Raw genomic sequence first — 25,541 nt, forward strand, 5'->3', positions numbered from 1 at the left:
AGTGAGTACATATTATGTTTGTCTTTCTGGGTCTTGGTTACCTCACTCAATATGATGTTTGCTAGATAGCATAGACACAGAGAGCAACAATTAATAAATGAGACCTCCTGAAACTGAGAAAGCAAAGGACATGATCAACAAAACAAAATGGTAGCCTACAGAATTGGAAAAGATCTTCACCAATACCACACACACACATAAACACAATTTACAAAGAGCTCAAGAAATTTGTCATCAAAAGAACAAATAATTCAATAAAAAATGAGGTATAGACCTAAACAGAGAACTCTCAACTGATGAATCAAAAATGGCTGAAAGACACTTAAGGAAATGCTCAACATCCTTAGCCATCAGAGAAATGCAAATCAAAAGAACTCTGAGATTCCATCTGACGCCTGTCAGAATGATCAAAATAAAAAACACTGATGATATCTCTTGCTGGAGAGGATGTGAAGTCAAGGGACCACTCCTCAGTTGCTGGTGAAAGTGCAAACTGGTATAGCTGCTTTGGAAATCAGTATGGCAATTTCTCAGAAAATTACGAAACAACCTACCTCAAGACCCAACAATACCACTTTGGGGTATATACCCAAAAGATGCTAAATCGTACCACAAGAACATGTGCTCAACTATGTTCATAGCAGCGTTATTTTTAATAATGAGAACCTAGAGACAACCCAAATGACCCTTGACTGAAGAAGATAAAGAAAATATGGTACATTTATACATTGGAGTACTACACAATGGAAAAAAATAATGACATCTTGAAATATACCACTATTATTGAGAGTGTGTGGTGAAGTAAGTCATTCATTACTCTTTTCCTCCTTTAGTCTTTAGTCATTGGTGAGAATTATGGTTTTCTTTTATTATAACAATATCTAAAAATAAAAATTTTATAGAAAAAATACCATTTATTTATAAATAATATACTTTATTACAAATAGTGACAATGCATTTCAAGAATATTCAGTATGATGCATGTATAGGTGATTCCTTCCATAGTTTGTTGGGTTGAATAGTTATGATCTCATAGACACATGCGTTTGAATGTTTGGTGCCTAGGGAATGGCACTATTAGGAGATGTGACCTTGTTAGAGTAGGTGTGCCTTTATTGAGAAGGTGTGTCTCTGTGGGGGGGGGCGTTTGAGGTCTTATATATGCTCAAGCTACGCTCAACACCCAGTCTCTCCTTCTTTTGCCTGCAGATCAAGATGCAGAACTCTCAGCTTTTTTTCAAGCACTGTATCTACCTTATGCCACCAGGTCTCACCATGATGATAACGTACTAAACCTCTGAGACTGTAAGGCACTCAGTTAAATGCTTTCCTTTTTAATAGTTGGTGTGGTCATGATACCTTTTACAGCAATAGAAACCCTAACTCAGACACCTAGGTTTCCTTTACGTTACCCTCTTCTCTGCCTTTCTAACTTTATTTTTTTGCTTATCCATTCTAAGTGGAAACAATTGCCAAGGCTAATATTTGAGTCCACATTTCTCTCTATTTTCAAACATTTTCAACTTTCAACACTAATAGTTTAAGCATTCTTTTTAGTAATTTTCTATAAATGTATTCTATCCATGGCTCACCTAAGGTTTGCTCACACTGACAGCAGCTACTTAGATATTCCTTAAGGGTTTATAACCCATTCTCTCTTAGCTTCTTGTCAGTTGTCCTGATAAAATGTGCTGTCAAAGGCAGCTTATTGAAAATAAAAAAAGATTTATTTTAGTGGACAATGCCTGGTTACAGTCTATCATTGCGGTAAAGTCAAAGAGGCAAGAACTTGAGACAACTGATTACATTATATCAGGAGCCTCAACTGGGGAAATGCTTCCTGGAGATCCAGTTATAAGGCATTTTCTCATTCAGTGATCAATGGGGAGGTGGCGTCATCTCTAGGGTGTTGGTCCTGGGTTCTATAAGAAGGTGGGCTAAGCAAGCCACAAGAACAAACCAAAAAAGACAAAAAAACAAAAAACAAACAAACAGCCCCCCCATGGCCTCTGCCTCAGGTCCTGCATCCAGGATCCTGCCCTGTTTGAGTTCCTATCCTGACTGCTTTCAGTGATGAGCAACAATGCTGAGTGTAAGCCAAATAAACCCTTTTGCCAACTTGCTTTATGGTCATGGTGTTTCTCACAGCAATAAAAACCTGAATTAAGACCCCCTCTCACAATGCAACCATACACCTATCTAGTTTTGGATAACTTTATGGGGTAGGCCTCTTGCAATGCAGCAATTAACCCTATATAGTTTCAGTTTTTCCTGGTAGTTTATAGGGTAGTCATCTTACTGCTTTCAGGAACAAACTTCATCTGTCTGTATTGGATTGGTATTACCATGACTGATGGTTCAGATTCTGGATCCACTCAGGGTCGCAGTTCTCATTCTCCATCAGTATGAAGTAAGATAACTGATTGTAAAGGGGAGTCTCCAAGGGCAAGGCACAGCCTAGAGAAAAAAGTGTTTATATGCTACGTGGTGACTCAGAGTAGAGCCTAGCCTGCTCTCAGCACATTGAGAAAAGTGTAGCTAAGAAAATGAAATCTTTCATTTTTACACCTCTTATGGTAAAACTGAATGTGGAAGTGATTTCCTACAACCCCAGTCAGATATTAGTTTTTAAATGAAATAATTTTATTGATAAACTGAAGTTGGTGATGTTATGATAAGTTGGTTATACTCATAGCACCATTTCATAATCAGGCTTGTTGGTGAGTGGCAAAAACCTTAGGCCCCATCTGGAGTTGGAGGAAATGTTTACTGTGTTCAAATTTATCACAAATATTGAAAAAAACAAAAGGTGAATGTTTAATATCTAGTATACTATTTTAGAAAGCAATGGTTTCTACTGTAGAGTGTGGATTCTTTACCTTAATAACTAAAACACAGGTGGAGAACAAACCATTTTCAATCATAGGTCAGAACAAGTAGTTTCAGCAGGGTTAGAAGTCAGATACTGAGGCCCACATGGAGCAACAGACATGTACACTCACTCTGAGCTAGTTGACATATTGAGATGAGTGTTGATATGCACACTCACTCTGAGCTAGTTGACATATTGAGATGTGTTAACATGCACACTCACTCTGAGCTAGTTGACACACTCACTCTGAGCTAGTTGATGTATTGAGATGAGTGTTGACATGCACACTCACTCTGAGCTAGTTGATATATTGAGATAAGTGTTGACATGCACACTCACTCTGAGCTAGTTGATGTACTGAGATGAGTGATGAGAGAGCACAGCTTTGTCACACTGTGTGCCGCACAGATACCTTGAGCCTTGGGGTTGGATCTCAAAAGTGAAGGGGCATGGGGTCATCTTAGAATGATTTCATGGCTCAAATAATGTGATAAATTCTACCACCCATTGTCTGTTTGGGGGTATTGGGACACTGTGTAAAGAGGTATTGCTGTGATTGGTGTAATAAAAAGACAAATGGCCAATAACTTGGCAGCAGGTACAGACAGGACTTCTATTCAGACAAGAGAACTCTGGGAAGAAGAAAGGCAGAGTCACCAGCCGGACATGGAGAGGAAACAGGCTGGTCAAAATAGAAGAGAGATAACATCACATAAGAGAACATAGATTAATATAAGAGTGTTGTTATAAGACCTAGTTGAGATAAACATACACTAAAGGCCAAACTTCACAATTAATAAGTTTCTGTGTGGTTATTTGTATGCTGGTGGCTGATAAAGAAGCATACACATGGTGCCCAACATGGGGCTCAAATATCCAAATTTGAAAGCAGACTTTCAGGTAGGTTCAGCATATAGAGGCATGGGTCTTTTAAGAGGCCCTGCTGTACAGCTAAGTACTTGAGCAGCAGACACAGTACAATCTCCTGCTGCAAGGCAGACACAAAAAATTCCCAGAGTTGGGGTGGAAATGAAGCTCTGGGGCTGGTTACCCACAGCATGAGGCTAGGCTGTCATTGAACAGAGGTGGGCAGAGGCATCTGGCAGTGCCTCTCTGTTGTGGTAGCCTAGCAGTTTAAGATTTGCCTCTTGTGGTCAGAGTGTACAAAAAGCCAGGTCCAGACATAGAATTTCTAAAAAGGTGCAATATCCTTAAAAGGGTACTTAGGTATTGAAGAAAAATAAAAAAGAAAAAAAGAAAAATGGATATAGATAGTCATAGAAAAAATAGGTTAAAAAAGACCAGATACCAGTAAAGACAAGTAAGCCAGGTGATCCAGCCTCTTCTATCTTAACTCCTCTGTTTTGTATCCTCAAAATTTTATATCCATAACAACTTTGAAGCTGCTAGCTGATATGGTCCAGGCTCACAGACTACTCCAGCCAGATTTCAGGTAAGCCCTACACTTCCCATTACACAGAAGCTAAACCTAAAAGAATATAGCTAGCTAGCTCTCCATGGACTTGACCATTATCCTAGTTTTTTCGGGGTCCCCTAAAGATGCTGTAAACCTCAGACAACAGGAATCAGTATAGAGATTATAGAGATGCCCACATTTCCAAACACAGTAAGGTGGTGTTTTTTTTTTCTTTTTAATCATTTGGCAGATTATGGATGTTGTTTTCATCTAGGGGGTTGTTTTCTAGTTGTTATCGGTCATGGTCAAGGAAAAAAGCTAAACATAGTAGCTTATATCAACATATCTTATTCTGAAAAAAGAGTGGATATAGAAATGATAGGAAAAAAGGGTAGATGATTGAATGTACTTATAAACTAAAAAAGGAAAGTCTTAAACATTTTATAATTGGTATAGATTTTTGTATATTGTTACCAATTTAAGATTTTTTTATGTAGTAGGTATGTTTTCACTCTTATTTAAGGTATGTTAGTATATTGATAGAAATTTAAGATTATTTTTGTTTTAATATAGTGTATATATGTTTCTACTCTTGTTTAAAGTATTGTATCTATGCAGTTCATTTTAAAATGTAAAGTTCTAGCCAAAGGATATTATTACAAACTGTTTAAGATAATTAAGAAATGTAGGTTAGTAATTAGTCATCTACAACAATCAATTCTGTGGCCATGTTAGGTATGCTTTCCGGTTCAAACAGATATATAATTTAGACAGACAAAATGCTCTTCACACACTTCAGAGAATATGGCATTTAAGATGTTTTAAATAACATAAGGTTTCTCATGACAGCAAGACATGTCTGCTCCTGTCAGTACCAATTTACTTCAAAAAAGACGATGGACATTGAAAAGCCTCCATATTGACTTTGCTTTTATTGTGGCAAAGTTAGCCACTGGGCAAGAAAGTGCCCTTGCCTCGACTGCTAACTGTATGATGTCCAAAGAAGGCCACTGTCAAACTCTACCAAGACTACATAAATAGTTCTTAAAAAAACGCCTGCTTCACAGAAAAGTTTGTCAGATATTCTAGGCCTGTAGGCAGAAGATGATGCCCTCATATTGAAGAGGAAACTTGGGGACAGTCCAGGCAGCCAGCTGTCTCTGTTGTTTCTATAGTTTTAGAAGTTGTTTGCTCTGCACTTCCTGTTTACTCAGGGAATAATATAGCCTTCTTGGGTCTTTGATGGGGTTGAAGACTGGATAGTTATAATTACAATTTTTCCTATCACTAACTTCAGAAAAGAAATTCATGAAAGGTATGTAATGTAAAAGGTTGACAGAATAAAAGCTTAAGTTGGTTATCTAAGAAAATGTTTTAAGGTCTCAAGGGATATTTTTGGAATGGTAAAATAAGTTTTAGATATAAAACTGTAGACTGATCAAGATAGAAGAGATAATAAACTAATTTCTCCAAAATGGCCAGATACAAATAGACTGGACATTGTAAATATACTTTTTACTTGGTGATTGTTCTTATTGTATGTAGTTTTACTGTATACGAGCTAAAAACCTTCCCTTTTTCTTTAGAAAATAAGGGGGAAATATTGTAGGATATTTGTACACTGTGTGAAGATGTATCAATGTCATTGGTGTAATCAAATGCTGAATGACCAATAGCTAGGCGGGGAGTGGGGTACAGGTGAGACTTCTGGGGAAATAGAGATAACTCTGGACAGAAAAAAGGCGGAGTCACCAGCCAAACATGGAGATAAAATGGAAGGTGCACGGTGGGAGAGAGGTAATGCTGCATGACACAATGTAGATTAATGTAAATGGGTTAATTTAAGTTATAAGAGCTAGTTGAGGCATGCCTAAGCTAAACACCAAGCTATAATATTTAATATCAAGTTTCTGTGTATTAATATTAAGTTAAGAACTGGTGGCCAATGAGAAAGCTTGATAAAATTGTCCCTAGCAGAATTTGTCAGATCCTCTATTTTTCAGTGGGAGGTAGACTTGGAGAAATAAAGAAAATTAAAAATTATTCATGCTGGAAAGAAAATCTTATGGAAGAACAAGATAAAAGAATGGTTTTAGACAGGTGGTTTGTAATCTTCTAATATGTGTTTAAAGTTTCTAAACAGTGCCCAGCAAAGTGCTCGTCTTTATTTTTAACTTGCTGAATCTATTGTTTAACACAGCATGTGCCAGCTGTACCTGACCACCATCATTTTCCATTGCTTTTAACAACAAACATTCAGAAAAAAATGGATCCTGTGACATGAAAGGTAACAACAGAATAAACGTTAAGTATTATTTTGCTCCTTAGAGTCTTTAAATTGTCTGGTTGATTGATTTATTAGAATGGACTTCCACATTCCTTTTGAGAGGGCAGCAGCCTTGTGTAGGAAGGGTAAATATGTAGTCAGATACATCTCTCTTGTCTGCCAGTTCCCTGATAAACACTCTGAGGCCTAATATTACTTATAAATGCGTGGCCGATAGTTAGCAAGCTTGTTGCTAGTTAACTCTCTTCTGTAAATTAACCCATATATCCATATGGTTCATAGCTTGTTAGCTCTTTTTCTATAGATCCTGCTTCCTTGGAGAATGTCTGGCATCTCTCTGACTCTGCCTTCTTCTTCCCAGAGTTTCTGGCTGTACCACCTGTACGTCTTGTCTGGCTGCTGGTCTGTCAGCTTTTTATTAACCAATGAGAGTAATACACGTTCACAGTGTACAGAAAAATTATGCCACAGCCCTTCATCCTTCCTATTTGGTTTAAAAGGAAGGTTTTAGCTTTAATATAGTAAAATTACATACAACAAAAACAGCTATCAAGTAACAATTAGAATTAGAGGAAATAATCTATTTTCTAAGTGAGTCTAAGATTTACACATAATTTGCAGTTTGTCATAACTAAGGGAAACTACAAGTTTAACTATTTAGTCTTTACCTCCTTCAAACACCCCAGAAGAATGAATGTTACCTAATAACAGGGACATCAGGCTGCCTGGATAGTTACCCAAAGTTCCTCTGTAATGTTGGGACATCCAACTCTGGACTACAGCCCTATTCTATCTGCTTTGTTTGGTCTGAGTCTGTCTGTACTGCACATCTGCAACCTTTTCTGTCTGCTTGAGTAAAAACCCTAAACCCACCACTCAGCGTGTATCTTTTTTTTTTATTTTTTTATTTTCGAGACAGGGTTTCTCTGTAGCTTTTGGTTCCTGTCCTGGAACTAGCTTTTGTAGACCAGGCTGGCCTCGAACTCACAGAGATCCGCCTGCCTCTGCCTCCCGAGTGCTGGGATTAAAGGCGTGCGCCACCACCGCCCGGCTGGTAGCATGTATCTTAAGCCCACAAGCAGTGGTTGAGAGAAGCCTCTTGATACTGCGACCTGTGGAAGAGAGCACAGGGACACTTCAGGCCACTGAGTTCATGGCAGCTGGAAGCATCTCCATCCTGCAGGCAGCTGTTTGGAGATGTATCTCTGCACTGCAGCTGGTATGAGACTGGGAGACTAGGAAGCTGCGTTTGTCTCTGTTGCTGTGCGTTCAGGACGTTTTTTTTTTTTTTTTCTTAAACTTTTTCAGGTTTTGTATGGAAATTTTTGCTGAACGTTTGGGTGCCATATGTAGTCATACATTTTCTCCTGCCTGCTAGATCTCAAATAACCAGCTTGAGCCTTAATATTACTTATAAATACTTGGCTGCTGGCTCAAGCTTGTTACTAGCTAACGCTTCTGTAAATTAACCCATGTTTCTTTACTATGTATTTGCCATGTGGCTCATGGCTTTCTTCCTCATTTTCTATATGTCCTGCTTTCTTGGCGGCTGTTTGGCATCTTTCTGACTCCACCTTCTTTCCAGAGTCCTCTGTTACGGATTTTCCCACCAATACTTCCTGCCTGGCTACCAGCTGGTCAGCTTTTTAATAACCAATGAAAGTAATACATATTCACGGTGTATAGAGGATTATTCCACAACATAAATACAATATTTCAATTTATGTCAATAAATATTATGAATAACACTCAGTGGAATCTGTGGAGGCTAAAAATATGAGACACTAATTTTGATTCTACACCATAGACTTAAGCTTTGTGGATCAGGGAATAAAAATATTCTTACTAATAGCAATGATGATAATACAAGGTTTAAGGGAGGAGCAAATTTTATTTAGCTAATAGGTGGTCTGGTAATTACTAAAGGGAGCAGCAGGGTATAATTTTGTCTTGAAGAAGCATTTGACAAGCCAAAAAAGAGACTGAGGTACATTATGTCAAGGTCAAACCACCCTGTAAACACAGGAAGCACCCTACTAAGCACGGGAACTGCCCTCCTAAACAGCACAGGACTTAGGACAAGATACAAATTCAACAATGCTTTATAGTTTGTCAATCTGAAGAGCACGGTGTATTGCTTCTGTATTTTCTTTGTTTTCCACTTTGTTATTTTGGAGAACTTGTAGCATTAGTCTCACAGAATCCCAGTACAAAACCTTCCCCATATCTGTCACCCCGCTTCACCAGCTACTGACATCTTACACAGCCACTGCACAGCCTCAAAACTGGGAAATTTCCTTTGGTAAGCATTTCTGTTATTCAGAATGCCAGCCCTATTGAAATTTTGACCTTTAATTTTTTTTTTTTTTTTTGGTGAGACAAGGTCTCATGTATCACGTAGTCCAGACTGGCCATCAACTCCCTGTGCATTTGAGGATGCTCTTGAAATGCTCATCTTCCTGCCTCACTCTCTTAATTGTTGGCATTGCAAACATTGGGCAACATGCTTGCCTTATTCAGGGTTGAGGACCAACCCCTCGGCTTTGTGTAGGATACACTAATGCTCAACCACTGAGATACATCTCCAGGGGTTTCTTGCCTTTTAATGAGGTGGATGGATGGGATAGGTTTGATATTTTGGGGGGGGGGAGGGAATTATAAAATTGGGCTCAGATTTAAGATTTTCTGACAACAGTATATAGGCAAGAAAGAATTCAAGAAGAGTAAATAAAAAATCCTGACGATACTGCAAAGGAGTGATAATGAGAAAACAGAATAGATGAAAGAGCACTGTTGAATGTGCCAAATAGAGGGTAGGAGCCCCTCCCGATATTTGCAGCTGTTGAATAATTACAAGGCCGATTTGCATGTCAGGAAGGTTACACTCCAAACTAATATTTATATGTTCAGACTTTATTTTTAAGTACTGTAAGACAACGTTACCCTCCTTCTGCCTGACGATGTGAACTCACTGACAGTAGTGAGAATGACTTAGAAGCAGGGGATAGTACCATCCTCAGACTACCACAGCCCATTAGAGCCCACTGGAAAAACAAACATTCTCTACCAGGATGAGGCAACACAGGTCACAAAAAAAAAAAAAAAATCAGATCAAGAACCCAAGGGCATTTTAATCCGAGAATTGAATGACACTGTGGGAAAAGGAAAAAGAGAAGCATTCACTTTCTGTTCTTAGAGCTGTAGCAGCCAGGACTGTCTCTGTCATGACATCTCATGGCTAGTAGAAGCTTCTGTTCTAACTTCTGTAGCCGCTAGGATTGTCTCTGTCATGACATCTCATGGCTAGTAGAAGCTTCTGTTCTAACTGCTGTAGCTGCTAGGATTGTCTCTGTCATGACATACTCATGGCTAGTAGAAGCTTCTGTTCTAACAGCTGTAACAGCCAGAATTGTCTTTATCATAACATATTCATGGCTAGTAGATGTTTCAAACACAAAAATCTGCTTTTGAAACAAAGACTTTAAAAATATAATTCCCTGGTAGAAATTCTTTCTTATTACTTTTATTATACTTAAAATTATTTAATTTTTTCGCACAATATATTTAATCATATATTTACCCTTCCTAAATCCTCCCGGATCCTTTCTATCTGCCCTCCCACCTAACTTCTTGTTATTTTTTTCTCAAAAACAAAAACCACCGAAAACCTACAAACAACCTAAAAAAACAAAACAAAACACAAAAAGACATAAACCACAAAACCATAGCAACAACAATAGAGCACACTGAAAACATGGAGCTTGTTCTGTGTTGGCCAACCACTCCTGAGCAAGAGGTCTGCCATGCGTGAGGTTGATCAGCGTCACCCTTTGCAGAAAGCTGGATTTGATTTTTTTCCTAACAACGACCAATTGCAAATAGATTTGTCATTAAGAGTAGGACTTGGACTATTTTAATTTTGATTGTGATAAATGCTAGAAAAAAAATTTAAAGGCTATAATTATCTTTTTGCACATCACAGAGGCTGGGTCACTTTATTTCCCTCAGGCCTTAAAATCTTTTGGCACAGAGTATTTAAACACATATTCCACTGATGATGCGTTTTAAACACCAGTCTTCTCAAGTTTAATTTTTAAAGATCACATTACAAAGGTGTCTAACTCTGCCTTCTACAAGGTACAAATTCAGCATCTCTGAATGATGTACTTAGATTTCTTCCCTTGTTTTCCAAATAAATATTTGACTTAAAAATTAATAAATAAAATCTCTTGTGATAAGGGTTAATACTTTCTGAGGGGACAAACCGGAGGTCAAGGACTTAGCTGTGCCATCTGTGGACTGAGGGGTCATGAAGCAAGCACTTAACCATTTCCTAAAAGCTGATGACCTCATCAGTCATCTAACAGCATAGGAACTAAAGGACCCTCTCCATTCTAATGCTTTTGTAAAATCTGCACTGTGATTATTTTATGTACATTTTTTTGCTGTTCATTCTCCTTATTTAGCACTTGGATTGGTCCAGGATCATTATTAGCACATGATAATAGTCTGTGTAATTTTTTACATAAATCATTTGGAGACTTGTAAGTACAAAAATTTCTTTCAAGAATTTCAGTTTCAACTTACATAGTAAACTTACCTATAGAAATTCTTAAATAAATGTTTGTAACTTTGTCTTTTGTCACTTTAATTTTAGAGAGTTTGGAAATGTGAGAGTCAGTTTCTTTCAGACTCAATCTTTGTATATATTAATATAAAATTGAGTTTATAAGTGTCACCATGTTTAAAAATCAGTGGCTTTTATTCTACCAAAAGCAATCTGCAAATTTAATGCTATACCCATCAAAACTCCAACTCGATTCTTTACAGACTTTGAAAGTATACTACTGAACTTTATATGGAAAAAAACAAAAAACCCAGGATAGGTAATACAATCTTTAATAATAAAAAAAACTTCTGGAGGTGTCACATGCCTTATTTCAAGTGGAACTACAGAGAAATGGTAATAAAACTGCATGGTATTGGCAAAAATAGACACTTCGATCAATAGGATCATATTGAAGTCCTAAATATAAATCTACACACCTATGGACAACAGAAGCCAGAAATTCACAATGGAAAAAGGAACCATTTTCAACAAATGTTCCTGGTATAACTGGATATCACCATGTAAAATAATCCAAATAGATCCATATCTATAACCCTGCACAAAACTCAAATCCAAGTGAATCAAGAACCTCAATGTAAAACCAGATATACCGAGATTGATGGAAAAGAAATTGTGGACTGATCTTTGATGTGGGAGTGATTTCTTATTAATAAAAAAACTGCCTAGGCCCATTTGATAGGCCAACCCTTAGGTAGGCGGAGAAAACAGAACACAATGCTGGGAGAAAGAAGCTGAGTCAGAGAGTCACCATGATTCTCCTGCCGGACACAGATGCAGGTTAAGATGTTTCCTGGTAAGCCATCTCGTGGGCTAGACAGATTATTAGAAATGGGTTAGATCAATATGTAAGAGCTAGCCAATAAGAGGCTGGATCTAATGGGCCAGACAATGTTTAAAAGAATACAGTTTCCGAGTAATTATTTAGGGACATAAGCTAACCAGGCAGCCATGAGCTGCCGTGGCAGAAACACAGCCCGCCACTGCCACTCCTATTACAACAGAGTGGTGCTGCCGCTCTTATTACAACAGATCTTGAACAAATTGATACAGGAAAATACTTTCTGAAGAGAATACTGATGACGCCGTGAAATTGAAAACTTCTGTAAGGTAAATCACACTGTCAAAAGGACAAAACTATCTATAGATCACAGAATGAGGAAAGATCTTTACCAATCCCACATCCAACAGAATATAAATAAATTGATGAAATGAATAAAGCATGCAAGAAACTAGACTAAATAATTTAGCAACAAACTAAATAATCCAATTAAAAATGGGGTATAGATTTTAACATAATTCTCATCAGAGGAATCTCAAATGGCTGAGAAGCACTTGCAGAAATGTTCCACATCCTTAACCATCAGGGAAATGCAAATCAAAATGACTCTGAGATTCTGTCTTACACTTGTCATAATGGCTAAGATCATAATCACAAATGAGAGCTATGCTGGAGAAGATGTGGGGTAAGGGGAACACTCATCCAATTGCTGGTGGGAGTACAAACTTGTGTAGTCACTTTGGAAATCAATATGGTGGTTTCTCAGAAAACTGGGAATCAATTTACCTCAACACTCAGCTGTACCACTCTCAGGAATATACTCAAAGGATGCTCCATCCTACCACAAACACACCTGCTCATCTGTGTTCATAGCATCTTTATTCCTAACAGTCAGAAACTGGAAACAATGGAAAAGTCCCTCAACTGAAGAATGGGTAAAGAAAATGTGGTACATTTACACAATGGAGCACTACTCAGCAGTTAAGAAATGACATCTTGAAATTTCTACACAAATGGATAGAACTAGAAAAAAATCAACCTGAGTGAGGTAACACAGACCCAGAAAGACAAACATGATACGTATTCACTTATAAGTAGATACTAGACCTAAAGTAAATGATAATCATGCTATAACCCTCAGATCCAGAAAGGCTTAGTAACAAAGGACAGTTAAGGAGAAGCATGGATCTCCCTGGGAAGGAGAAAATAGAATTGATTTTTTTTTTGGATGAACTGAAGGTAGATGGGAGGAGGGAGAGAAAGATAACTGGAATTGGAGGGCATTTGGGGGTGCTGTGGAAACCTAGTGTAGTAGAAGCTCCCAATATTCTAAGAGTGTGACCATAGTGAGGACTCTTAGCAATGGAGGCTATGGAGCCTGAACCAAAGTACATAGAAGTTGTAACTATGCAACTTCTAGCAGTGGGACAGATGCACCAACACAGCCACAAAACCTTCAACCTAACATTTATCCTGCCTGCAGATATCAGGGGACAGTGGGACACAGAACTTGTGGGAGTGGCCAACCAATGACTGCTCTAATCTGAGGCCTCTATGGGAGTGGCCAACCAATGAGTGCTTTAATCTGAGGCCTTTATGGGAGTGGCCAACCAATGACTGTTCTAATCTGAGGCCTCTGTCATGAAAAAGAACTCAAGCCCAACACTGCGTGGATGACCAGGAGTTGGAGACCCAATAGTCCTGAGACCCAGGATGGAAAAAACCTCAATCAAATGATTCCTAATGATATTCTGCTGTTCTCATAGATCATGGCCTAGTGCAATTGTCTTCAGACAGGCTTCATGAGGCATTGATGTGAGTGATGGGAGCAGATGCAGAGACCCACAGCCAACATTAGGCAATGAGAGAACCCAAATCAGAGATCTCCATTGGATCCCACCCTGGATGCTCAGGAAACCTTGTGTAAGAGGAAAAGGAAGAAGTGTAGGAGGCAGAGGGGTGAGGATACTAGGAGACTATGGCCCACAGGATCAACTATGCAGTCTCATAGAGGCTAGAGCAATAAGTACAGAGCCTGCATGGGTCTGAGCTAGGTCCTCAACACATACGCTATGGTTGTTAGCTTGTTATTCTTGTGAAAGTGGGGGTGCCTTTGACTCTTTTGCCTGCTTCTGGAACTCTTTTTCTTCTACTGGGTTACCTTGCCCAGGGACTCTTTTCTTCTACTTGGTTGCCTTGCCCAGGTTTGTGTCTATCTTATCGTATCTTGTTATGCCTTGTTCAGCTGATACCCTGGGAGGTCTGCCTTTTTTTTTTTCTTCTGAAGGGCAATGAAGGAGGAGTGTATCTGAGGGAGAGAGAAAGTGTGTGTGTGGGGGGGGGGGTGGGGCTGAAAGGAGTGGTGAGAATGGAAACTGTGGTCAGAATGTATTGTATGAAAGAACAATAAAAACATGTAAATGAATTAAAAACCAGCGGCATCAATCAATGGGAACTTATGTCTTACCACTTCACAGTAAATCTTTCTTAGTTCATTTCCTTCTCTTATAAGTCACAAATGCAATTTCAATAACGCTACTACAAACTTGAATTTTACGTAGATTGTTTAACCATCATTTAATTGTATTACTTTGCACTAAACACAAACGGAATGAAATGAAGAAAGAGCTAATGTTCTGCAGGTTTGCTTGTGAGGCTCTGAGTATCTAAGAAAAGAGGTGGCAGGATTCTGAACACAGGTGGCTAGGCTTCAGAACCGTCTGCCACCTGGAAGGCAGAAAGTCTCTGAGAGCATTCTTTTCAACAGGAAGTAGGGCAATAGCTGAACATTTCCTTGCTCGGTGTATGTAGCTTAAACTCCACAGTTGTATTGTTTAAGCCTCTCGTTTCCACTCCTGGCACCTCTGCCTTGTGCTATAAACCCACTTGCTCTTGGATACAGTTCCACTGTGGGATTTCTATAACCCAGGAGCAGAAATGGCCATTTCCTTTACTTTACCCGAATCGAGGCTATTCTTACAAACAGCTTGCTTGCTCTTTTAGATCAGAGTATTTTATTACAGAATTCTTCCTCAAATAATGTTTATAGCAGATTGATAGTATTGTTCTAATTAGCATGCAGTAGCAAAACTGTCTTCATTATGTATTTGAATAATTTGAAGTACTCCAATTCAACACTTACTTTGATAATAAAAGATTTTTGAGTATTTAAATGAACAAACAAAATATGAACCATTGAGCTCAGAGTGCTTCCTTTCAAGAATCTTAAGGCTTTATGTAGAGAAATAATTCCTTGGGCTTTTAATACCTATCACTCTAATAGTTTGAAAGCCTCGTTAAATAGAATTGAATCTATTTCTTTGTTAGTGAGCTTAGTACTTTCTTTAATATCTAATGATTTGAATGAAATACCCGCTGTGCCTAATTTGACCGTTATTGAAAATTTCATAGGGCATATCCTCAGTGCAACAAGAGAATATTGGCATCAGTTCTTTCCAAATGAGATCAGATGCTAGGAATCAGCAGCCACTTTTTGAACCATATCTGTGCTAAGAGCTATCAGGTATTGTTTGGAGCCTGGGCAATTAGAGTAACTAGGAAGCTTGAATGGATGCCCAAAGATCCCTTTTTAAGTTCTTAACACTTGTGAACTTTGATGAGCTCACCTCTCCTGGCTTTGAAAGCAGCCAAGAAAGAGCCAACAGTGAAGGAGTGCAGATGGAGGCTGGACACTAGAGCCGGCAAGAAGCAGAATCCTTCTAGAATCTTTGCTAAGCACATAGACTCCCTGGTACTTGATACTAATTACCTGAGATGGATATGGACTTCTGACCTTGAGCATGTAAAATGATGACTGTCATTTTCGGTAGTATTTGAAACCGGAAAAAGTAAGATCTTAGCACAGGGGCTAAGTCTCAGCTGTTTTGTGGTTGTTTTAAGATTTACTATTTGTTTAATGTGTGCCTGCCTGTGTGTCTGTGTCTGTGTATATATGTATGTGAATTACCCCCAGAGAGCAGAAGAGAGTGTCAAAGATCTTGGAGTTACAGGCAGTTGGAAGTCACTGAAAATTGGTTCTGGGAACCAGAACCAAATCCATATGCTATGGAAGTTTTCTTAAACATGAAGACTCAAACCTCAGCTTTTCTAAGATTTGATTGGAATGTGGAACCTGTGTGATGACTGAATTTTGAAGACTAACTGTGCATTTGAATCACTTAGGAATCTACACTTGCCTGGAGGATTTTATATTTTTACTTTAAATTAAATTACCTTACAAGTTAGACACGATAGTGCATTCCCACAATCCCATCAGCAACTGGAAAGCAGGAGTTGGAGTTTAAGGTAACACTACAAGAGCACCTGTACCAAACAAAATGAAACTAGTTGTTAATTATGCAATTTGTATAACTTGTTATGATGGGAGCCACCATCAGAAGTACAAATGTTTTAAGAATTAAGCGTCAGCTTTTTCTAATGGTTCCTAACCACCGAGTACTTCAAATGCATGCATCCTGTCCACTCTAAATATTGTTCTAACCAGCAATATTTATTTAAATTGCCACGTAAGGCCTGTTCAGTGTGATTTTAAACACCACCATTACAACTTGCTGATCATTTTCTTGTTTTTCCCCCATAGGAAAGGCAATTATTAGACATGAAAGGAGCCAATTAAATAAACCATCAATGCTAATGAACTTATGTTTGGCAAGTTGATGCTAAGAACTAAGAATAAAAAATTTAAAAAGCTATTCCATATTTAAGAGTCATGAATATCTAAGGCATTTTTGAAATTAAAAATGCTACTTATTCCTGAAATATTTAGTAGTATTGAGAGTATTACAATATTTAAGTAGAAACCATCAGATCATATTAACTCATTTTAAAAGATTTTGTTCTATATATTTCAATCATGAGAAAAGATACATATTCATTGTTTTATGACAGTGTTTTCAATATGCATTCATGCTGACAGGAAGATGCAATGATTGTCAGAGTACTTGGGAGATGAACCATAAGTCAGTGAACAAGGCACAGCATGGTATGTATGTATGTTATATATCATATGAAATACCTGTTTGCACATCAGATGACTTCTTCTCTTTTTAAATCAAGGACTATTCGAAAACAACCAAAATGTCAACATGCTTTGACATTTTGGTGACATACTTAGGGAGAAGCAAAAAGACACCCAAACAAAGCTATAAAATTCAGTAGAAGATTTATTTATAAAACATTTAGATTCAGAGAGTTCAAAAAGTAAAGATAAATAGGAAACCTGTCCCCTTGTGTAGTCACTTGCCATTTCTGATCATCCACATTTAAGGGACTATTAATCCTTGTATATGCTAAACCTTTCAGACTTTCGGTTTCCATTCCCCTGGGTGTTGGAATGAAGGGAACATAGACCTGGAGATAAAGCAGCTGCTAGCAGTTTGACACTCAGCATACACCATAAAATCTCATCAACGCCTGATCTACAGGGTAAGAGTTTGACCCCCTCAAGTTTGAGAACAAACCAAATAACACTGTGTGGGACAGTCCTTTAAAATAGCAAAACAGCACGTAAACAATTATTGCACCTAGCCATCTGGACTGTAAGAGTCACCCATGCCTGTGCACTACCTGACCCGGTACTGAAAACTTAAAACAAGGATTTTGCAGTTTCTTATGTCAAAAAGCATGAATGAGGCCAATGACCATCAGTGCCACAGGCTTCCAGCAGGTTGCTCTTGGTATTACCATTTGTATTTCTCACATGAACTGCCCAATGTAGCAGCTGTTTAATTCAAAGTTTTGTAATTAACAAAGCAAAAGTAAAAGTGTAGCAAGAAACATAAATCCTCTATGATCTAATCGTAGAAATTATAATCACAAAGGTACCAGGATTATCCTTGGATACATGGGAAATTCTGCATGGTGGCATATGTATTAGGGATGGGTGATTATGGGGGTAATTTTGTCATCTGCCCATCACACTGGTCATTCTCCTTCTTTTGATCCCTAAGTAAATCCTGGGTTTGGCTCCTTCTGAGTCATCGAGAGGAAGTTTCTTTCTGTCTATGAATCTCCCCTTAAATGGAGAACAACATTCAGGGTATGAGTCAGCAAAAGTCTCCTTTTGGGAATTTAACTCATTAGATAAAGTCTTACAACTGCCTAACTTTCCAATCCATTTGACTTTCATGTGCATACAATTTTCTTCCTTTTGGTTCTAGTCTTTAGACTAGAACTGTCCATTCCTCAGTGTCTTAAAAAAGGTTAGCATTTATATCTATTTATAGTCACCAATGGGTAAAGCATATACAACTAACAATCTATGTGATTATTAAGTGGAATTGATGGAACTCAGGGATATTTCATGCACACTTTAAAACTGCACACTTTAAGATTGGGTATATTATGATCTCCTTTCTGCTAACACACACACAGTGGGGAGGGGAGAGGTAAGTTCAGTCAATAATTTCAATTCTGGGATAGTGCTGTTTCAGGGATTCCTGCCAGCGTTTTGTTTTTCGAAGGACATTTGTGGTCTGTTCTTCTAATGGATTGATTCATCGAGAGCATGAACCTGCAGAAAATAATGGAACAATCTGACCTCAATGTTAGGTCTGGGATTTTCTGGCGCCCATGCATGACAAGCGCATACTTTTTGCCGATAGTTTCTCTGTGACTACACGCTTCTAGTGACTAAATTGTTCTAGAACAGACTAACTATTGCAAGAGTTTCCTTGGAGTATACATTTTAATAAGAAATCTCTTACTTATTTTAACTGATTAATCAGTTTCTATTGTATGGGGGATACATTTTCAGCCGTATCCTGTTTATGCATAAATAAACCGATCGGCCATATATATTGCTTAAATAAATTCAAGGCCATAAAGAGTATTTAGGGTCTTATAAAATACCAAACCAGTACAACCCGAACAAGGAATTACGCCTTAGTGAGATATTTGTTGTTTATAAAGTTTTTCCAAATATTTATCCATCTCAGAAGCTAATGGGAGACGTTCATGCAAAATACTCCCAAGATTTCCCAAGAACGCTTATGTGCTTAATAAGCAGCTGCAAGTGCCCCAGGATTGCAGGTGTCAAGTTACTTTAGTTTTCTTTGCGCAACAGAACTCCAAGCCATCTTATGTAGAACTTGCTTTATGGAAGCTCACTTGTACATTGTCTATCTCTTCTCTGAGCATTTTCAGTCCTTCTTCTTGTTAATTATTCTGGAAGAATCTCAGGTATCTCTATTAATTAGGCTTTTCATTGCTTTTTCTTTTCATGTCGTCTGAAATAATCACCATTTAAATCTAAGGTTTTTGCTAAGTAAATTGAACTTATTCCCATTCTTTTTCAGCAGTCTGTGTATTCCACAGCATTGAGGTGACAAAGGTGCCGAATCTCAGGAAGCAGATGTCTTCCTTTTGATGGCTCACTGCACCTGAAGCTCCAGTGTGAGGAAAATAAGAATCATCACTAGCAGAAAATGAAAGTGGGAAAGTGTAGGCATTATTTTGGCCAAAAACTCCTCAGTGGTAGTCAATAGTTCACTGAAAAAATTACCGCACATTCTCTTGAAAAAGTTGTAAGCATTACTGAGTGTGGTTTATTTTTTATTATTTTTTGTTAACAAAAAGAATAAAGGAAATATACGCTTTTCCAGTTCTCAGGCATCTCACACTCAGTCTTGAAATAGATGAATAAATAATTAACCTGACTTGCATTATGCCAACTGGTAGTAAGTACAGAAAGAAATGCTGGACACTAAAAGGGTAACTGCTTGTGATTCTCTTACAGACAAGACAGTCCTTAACTGGTGACCTACAAAAAAAGAATGATACATTTATATCAATATTACTAATAATTATAGTAATTTATATAGAAAGAAAAATCTGAAAGACAAGGAAAGTAAGTATATAAACATTGTCAAGGAAGAAATTTGCATCCATGAAAAACTGTATGAAGATTCAAGGGGAATATCTATAGAGAAGAGTGAACACTGGTTGTGTGGATTATACTGGATCTATTAGGGCACTGTGTGGACTTTGGTTTAGTCCTTGGTATGGTATTTTCTATTTTTATTTTTATTATTGTGATAAAACATCATGATCAAAATAATTTAGACACAGAAAGGATTTATTTGATCTTGAAATTCTAGATCACATTTCACTGTTGATGAACGTCAAAGCATGAACTTGAAGGCAGGCCTGCTTATTATTCCACATAGCAATGCCTCTGACCAAGGAGCTCACTCCACAGCTGAAGAGAGATAGCAGCAAGATCCATGGGGAATGCTGCTGTATCTGGCCTACAGGCTTGCTTATACACGGGCAGCTTCCTTATACAGTTCAGGATCACCTACTAGGATGGTAACACTCACAGAGTTATAGTGGGTCTTCCTCCATCAATTACAAATCAAGAACATCTCCACAGCTATGCCCAGGGTAATCTATGTTGAAGATTCCTCTGATGCACACCCCGCACCTCCCCCCTTACCCACAACAGCCAATGAAGGCTGTGTCAAATTGACAGATAAAGCTAATCAGGATAAACGCCACTAAAGGGAGTACATTTGAGCTGTCAAAGAAACACAGCTGATTTCTATATGTATATCAGGCAGTGATGACTATTCAAAGTGAAAGAAGTCATATGTAAAAGTGTCAAACTGGAACATAGAGCATTAGCGAAGCTATGGATAAAGGCTCTTGTAAGCCACAGTGAACTGGTCCCTGGTCCCCACCGGCTATATAACAACCTCAACACTTTTCCTTGTTCCTTTAACTCTTTGTTTCTAAACTATAGACAAAATAACAAAAAAAAAAAACCCTGCAAAATAATTAATGGGAAACCATGTTTGAGTTTTCAATGCATGCTTCCCAATAAGTGAGGAAATTTATTTATATCCACCAGACTCACAATCCATTGCATAGATCCGGCAATGTGGACTCACCTCTCCAGTCCCTTCAGCACTGGAGCAGGCTGTGTTGCAGGGTTCCAAGGACCTTGCAGGCAAAAAGCAGGCTTGAGGGCAGGGTGGGTTGGGAGAAAGAAATCTTAACAGCAGAAATACTTCCTGCTGGCTCCTGGGTCCCTTCAACACTGGAGTAGGCTGTGTTGCAGGATTCCACACTGGTGAAAAGGCAGGTGAAGAAAACATTCTTTACAAAAGCTAAATGATTCCTCTAATGTTTTCCAAGATAATATCACGGAGACTGAAAGGTGGACACTGAAGAAAACTGAGATAAAAAAGAAGATTGACTCTGGACATTAAACAGGAAGACACCGAACACACCAAAGTTTGTTTCTTATTAGCAACAAAGTCCAACCTGGAGCTTGCAGAATGGACTTACAAACTTGGATGGATGAATGGATTTGTAGAAGTGGAGAGGAGAGGATTTACAGGCATTAAGCTAATGTACCCTGAATAGACTGCACACATGGTGATCTCATTCCTGAAAGAAAAAATGAGGGAAGCATCTCTTGATATCAAGCTGCTTTTAATGGATCAGGATGGCCTGTGGACATCTCTTGGAACATTTGAGTCCTTTACCAATTAGTTGGATCAAATATGGTCTCCTTTGGATACTTGAAATTATAATTAAGACCATAAAGTAGCATTTTCTCTTCAGCTTGATTCAAATAAAAGGATTCTACTCTTGAAATTTACTTAAAACTTAGACATCACTTCACATTAATGTTCATGATCAATCTCTTTCTTTGCTCCTGAAATATAAATTTTACTCAAAGGAAGCCCTCTCCTAGAAAAGCAGGCTCAAAATTACAAATTCTGAGCTTAGTATGCAGAGAGGAAAGAGAAGGTTTCAATTGTAAGGCGAAAAATATAACTAATCAATTATTAATCAATTAATAAAACAATATATTAGTTAATATAATGAAATAAAGGTACAATTTAAAATTTCAGATGTTGAAAGCTAGAAATTTTTATTCATAGTCAAAGTTTTAATGGCCAGTGTCTCCACTGAGATCCAAAACTAAAGACACTTCCTTTAAGCCCTCTGAGCTGTGTTTCCAAAGAACCTTGATATTCCATTTGTGCAACTAAATTCAGTAGGTTCCCCCACTCCTACACATCCAGACAGTCAGACATTTCAATTGTTCCTGATTTGTCCTTTGTCCAATCAGCTTGGAAGTGCAGGTATCTTCTTTATTAGTACACATGCAGTTTTGGAAGATTTTTTTTCTAGACCAGAAAGACTTCTGTCCTCAATACCAACTTAGAGGACTGGTAACATCATGTGTTCGTGTTAACAAACAAGGCTGGGCATGGTGGATACATACAAACATTCTTGAACTTTATTCAAAAAATTGTCCCCTCCTAAGGATAAATATGGCACTACTAATTCCAATTTGTTTTTCTGTGAGTTTCTCTATGAGCAGTTGTGATGGCCTTAAGTTTGGTGAGGGAATAATTCAATTACTTTTCTTAGCTATATTTGTGCTTCAAGACCTAGAAATTTCTTTTGAGAAATTAAATGACATATGTGAGATATTGATATATTGTGATATTGATATATTGTTATATTTGACTTTTCATGTTTAACTGATTCACGAGCAGGTACTATTTGCAATAGATGCTCCTAAGGGGCCAGCGGCACACAATTAAAACTGTGTATACTCCTGGAAAAGTAAATGGTTTTTGAAAAAGTTTTCAAGATTTTTCCTTTGATATGTGTGTGCTCTTGGAAGCTAGAAAGAGTGTCACGTGCCCTGGAGCTGGAGTTCCAGGTGGTTGGGCTCCACTGATGTGTGTCATGAGAACAGAACTTGGTCCCACTGATGGACAGTGCTCTGAACCATGGCACTCTCTTGTCAGCCCCTGCTTTTGAAATTGAAAGGAGAGAGAAAGGCTTTCTATGTGATAGAAGAGGGAGACCCAGAAAATCCTGGGTCCCTTATTTCCATGATTGTTTCCTTATTTAAAAGGCTGTATGCATTACTCATCTTCGTTGTGTGTTAAGCAAGAGGAAGAGGTAGACAACACAGGTACTTGTGTCCCAAGCAGTAACAATGCTAGTCCCTGAATCCGGGACTTTGTGACAAGGGTGGTGGCAGGTGATAAGACTGTGTGTGTGTGTTCTGTAGATGCACTTCCACTTGCACAACCCAAGGCGAGATACCTGGAGTGAGTTAGCCCCTGTGTTATGAACTGTTAGGTCTCTGGAAAACTGTATTTAGAGGCTTGTTCCCATGTCTTTACCTGGAACCAGTGTTCTTTAGACCTGGGCTAACTAGGGCTACTGGCTCCAATAGTCAACAGGAACCGTAGAGTAAATAGGACCCTCTTTTCTATGACTTGTATAAACATCAGAATGTGGATTTAAACTGAATTGATATTGGCTTTATCAACTATAATTATTGGCAACCAGAAACCTGATTTTAATTTGATTGAAAATAATAAAGAAACATGAGATATCTGGCATTCAGAATGTTGTGGAGCAATTTGTACTTATTAGCCAGAAAATATTCATAGCAATCAATAGCTTAGCCGAAATCAGATGTCTAGAAAAATAAATGGCTCATTTTAAATGTTGATAGGGTATTTAAAAACATGAGCCCTTGAGATTCTGGTAACAGTAATTTATTTTATGGTTCAAGGAATAGTGAATTCAAGTTTTCTGGTGCCAGAAAACAATTAACCCTGCATATTGTCCATGCACTATACTGAATCCATTTCAATTCTACTTAATCTGTATACCCCCATAAATCAATGTTCTCAGAACAGATCAATTGGTTTTCCAATTTTATAATCATGGTTAGAAATTCCATGTGCTATTTTTTTAAGATCTCTTCTTGCAGTGAAATTTAACACAATAGAGAAGTCAATCAGTATTTTTCCTTACCTAAGAAATGTCTATCTCTAAATGGAAGACACAAACACACACACAAACACATTACATATTCTATGTGGATAGTGTATGTAGTGTGTGCATATGCAATGAACCATTATAGTTTATACATACCCATATACATTTATAATAGTCATGGTAGGATATCTATCTAGAAATAGTTTTAGGTAGGATATTATAACTATAAGATAGATAAATAGATAGATAGATAGATAGATAGATGATAGAAAGAATTAGTCTAACATAAAAATGAGAAGATAGACACTTACTGAGTAGTTTTATATAAGATTGTACCATAAAGCCCTTTCTTATATTTATGTTATAGAATGTTACTAATCAGGAAAACTTTGTGAATAAAAAAAATCTCTTGTTTTATCACGTGAAGATATTCTGTTTGATTTCCCAGGCAAAATTTATTTGCCTTAGAAAAAAATATTACCCATGGTAGGAACTGTGGCTCTAAAATTTTTACCTAAGTTCAGAGCTCTAAATTTCATAAAAGACTTCCCAAGACCTATTTATCAGAGAGAAAATGCTTTCTCAGTAGTCATAGAAAGTTTGCAATGATTACCTGAAGGAAATGATTGTTGTAAGTGTAAAGAACAAGTTACAGCTTGTTTACTTCTCTAGGCAAATCCGAGGAAAGACATCATGGAATTAGTATATTGTCCTGTGCAAAAAGTCTCGGGTCTTGCTTATATTTTCTCAAAAGCAGTGAGCATTTGACAGAATCTCATTTGTCAGCTGATGTTTCCTCCCTGTGCCTTCCAAATGACTCAGCATCTCCTCCTGGCTTGTGAAGCGCAGAATGCTGGATCACCCAAAGATTCCTGTCTCACAAAGTCAGCAGAAATGAAAAATACAAGGAATAAAAGATTAAGTTTCATGACTATCATGTGTCATTATTATGTAAAGTATCTTAAAAACATTCCCTCCATATTAAGAAGGCGGCCCCTCTTACATCACCTGGAGTAGACTGTGAAGTCTTCATTGTTAATGGATCACAGGCAATGCTCCCATCACTGTTCTGAGGGAAGCTGAGAGCAGACTTCACTTAGAGAACCAGATACAAGTATCTTCCTTGGTGCAAAATGAGATCTGTAGGAACTCTGGGAACAACTTTTGACAAAGACAGATCCCAGTTTTTGCACTGGAGATGCTGCTTCTTCTGGGCTCAGTTGTGGTCAAGGTGGCTGTTTTTCACACGTGATAATATGACATCTCTTCCCTCAGAGTTAATGTTTTATTCTATTTATATAAGGCATACAGTGGTTTTTTTTTCTAGGCTTGAAAACTCAGAATAATTAGACAATAAAGCAACTCTGTGATATGAAGAAGAACAGAGTGAATAGATCTGGCTTTTGGGAAAATAAGGGTTCATCTGATTTGGATTAGCTGAAAAAAGACGGCGCTTACATTTACCCATTCCCTTCTAAAGAAAGATAGCAGTGTTTTGGGTTTTATATGTCCTTAAGAACTAGTGAAAATCACTGCTTAGATTTCGCATATGAGTGGAAATAGCATGGTGTTTTTTAATTACTATGCTTTTGTTATCTACCACTTAAAAAATCTTAGGCAGCCGGGCGGTGGTGGCGCACGCCTATAATCCCAGCACTCGGGAGGCAGAGGCAGGTTGATCTCTGTGAGTTCGAGACCAGCCTGGTCTACAGAGCTAGTTCCAAGACAGGCTCCAAAGCCACAGAGAAACCCTGTCTCGAAAAAAACCAAAAA

Source organism: Microtus ochrogaster, chromosome 26 (genome assembly GCF_000317375.1).
Source record: "Microtus ochrogaster isolate Prairie Vole_2 chromosome 26, MicOch1.0, whole genome shotgun sequence".
Lineage (NCBI taxonomy): Eukaryota > Metazoa > Chordata > Mammalia > Rodentia > Cricetidae > Microtus > Microtus ochrogaster.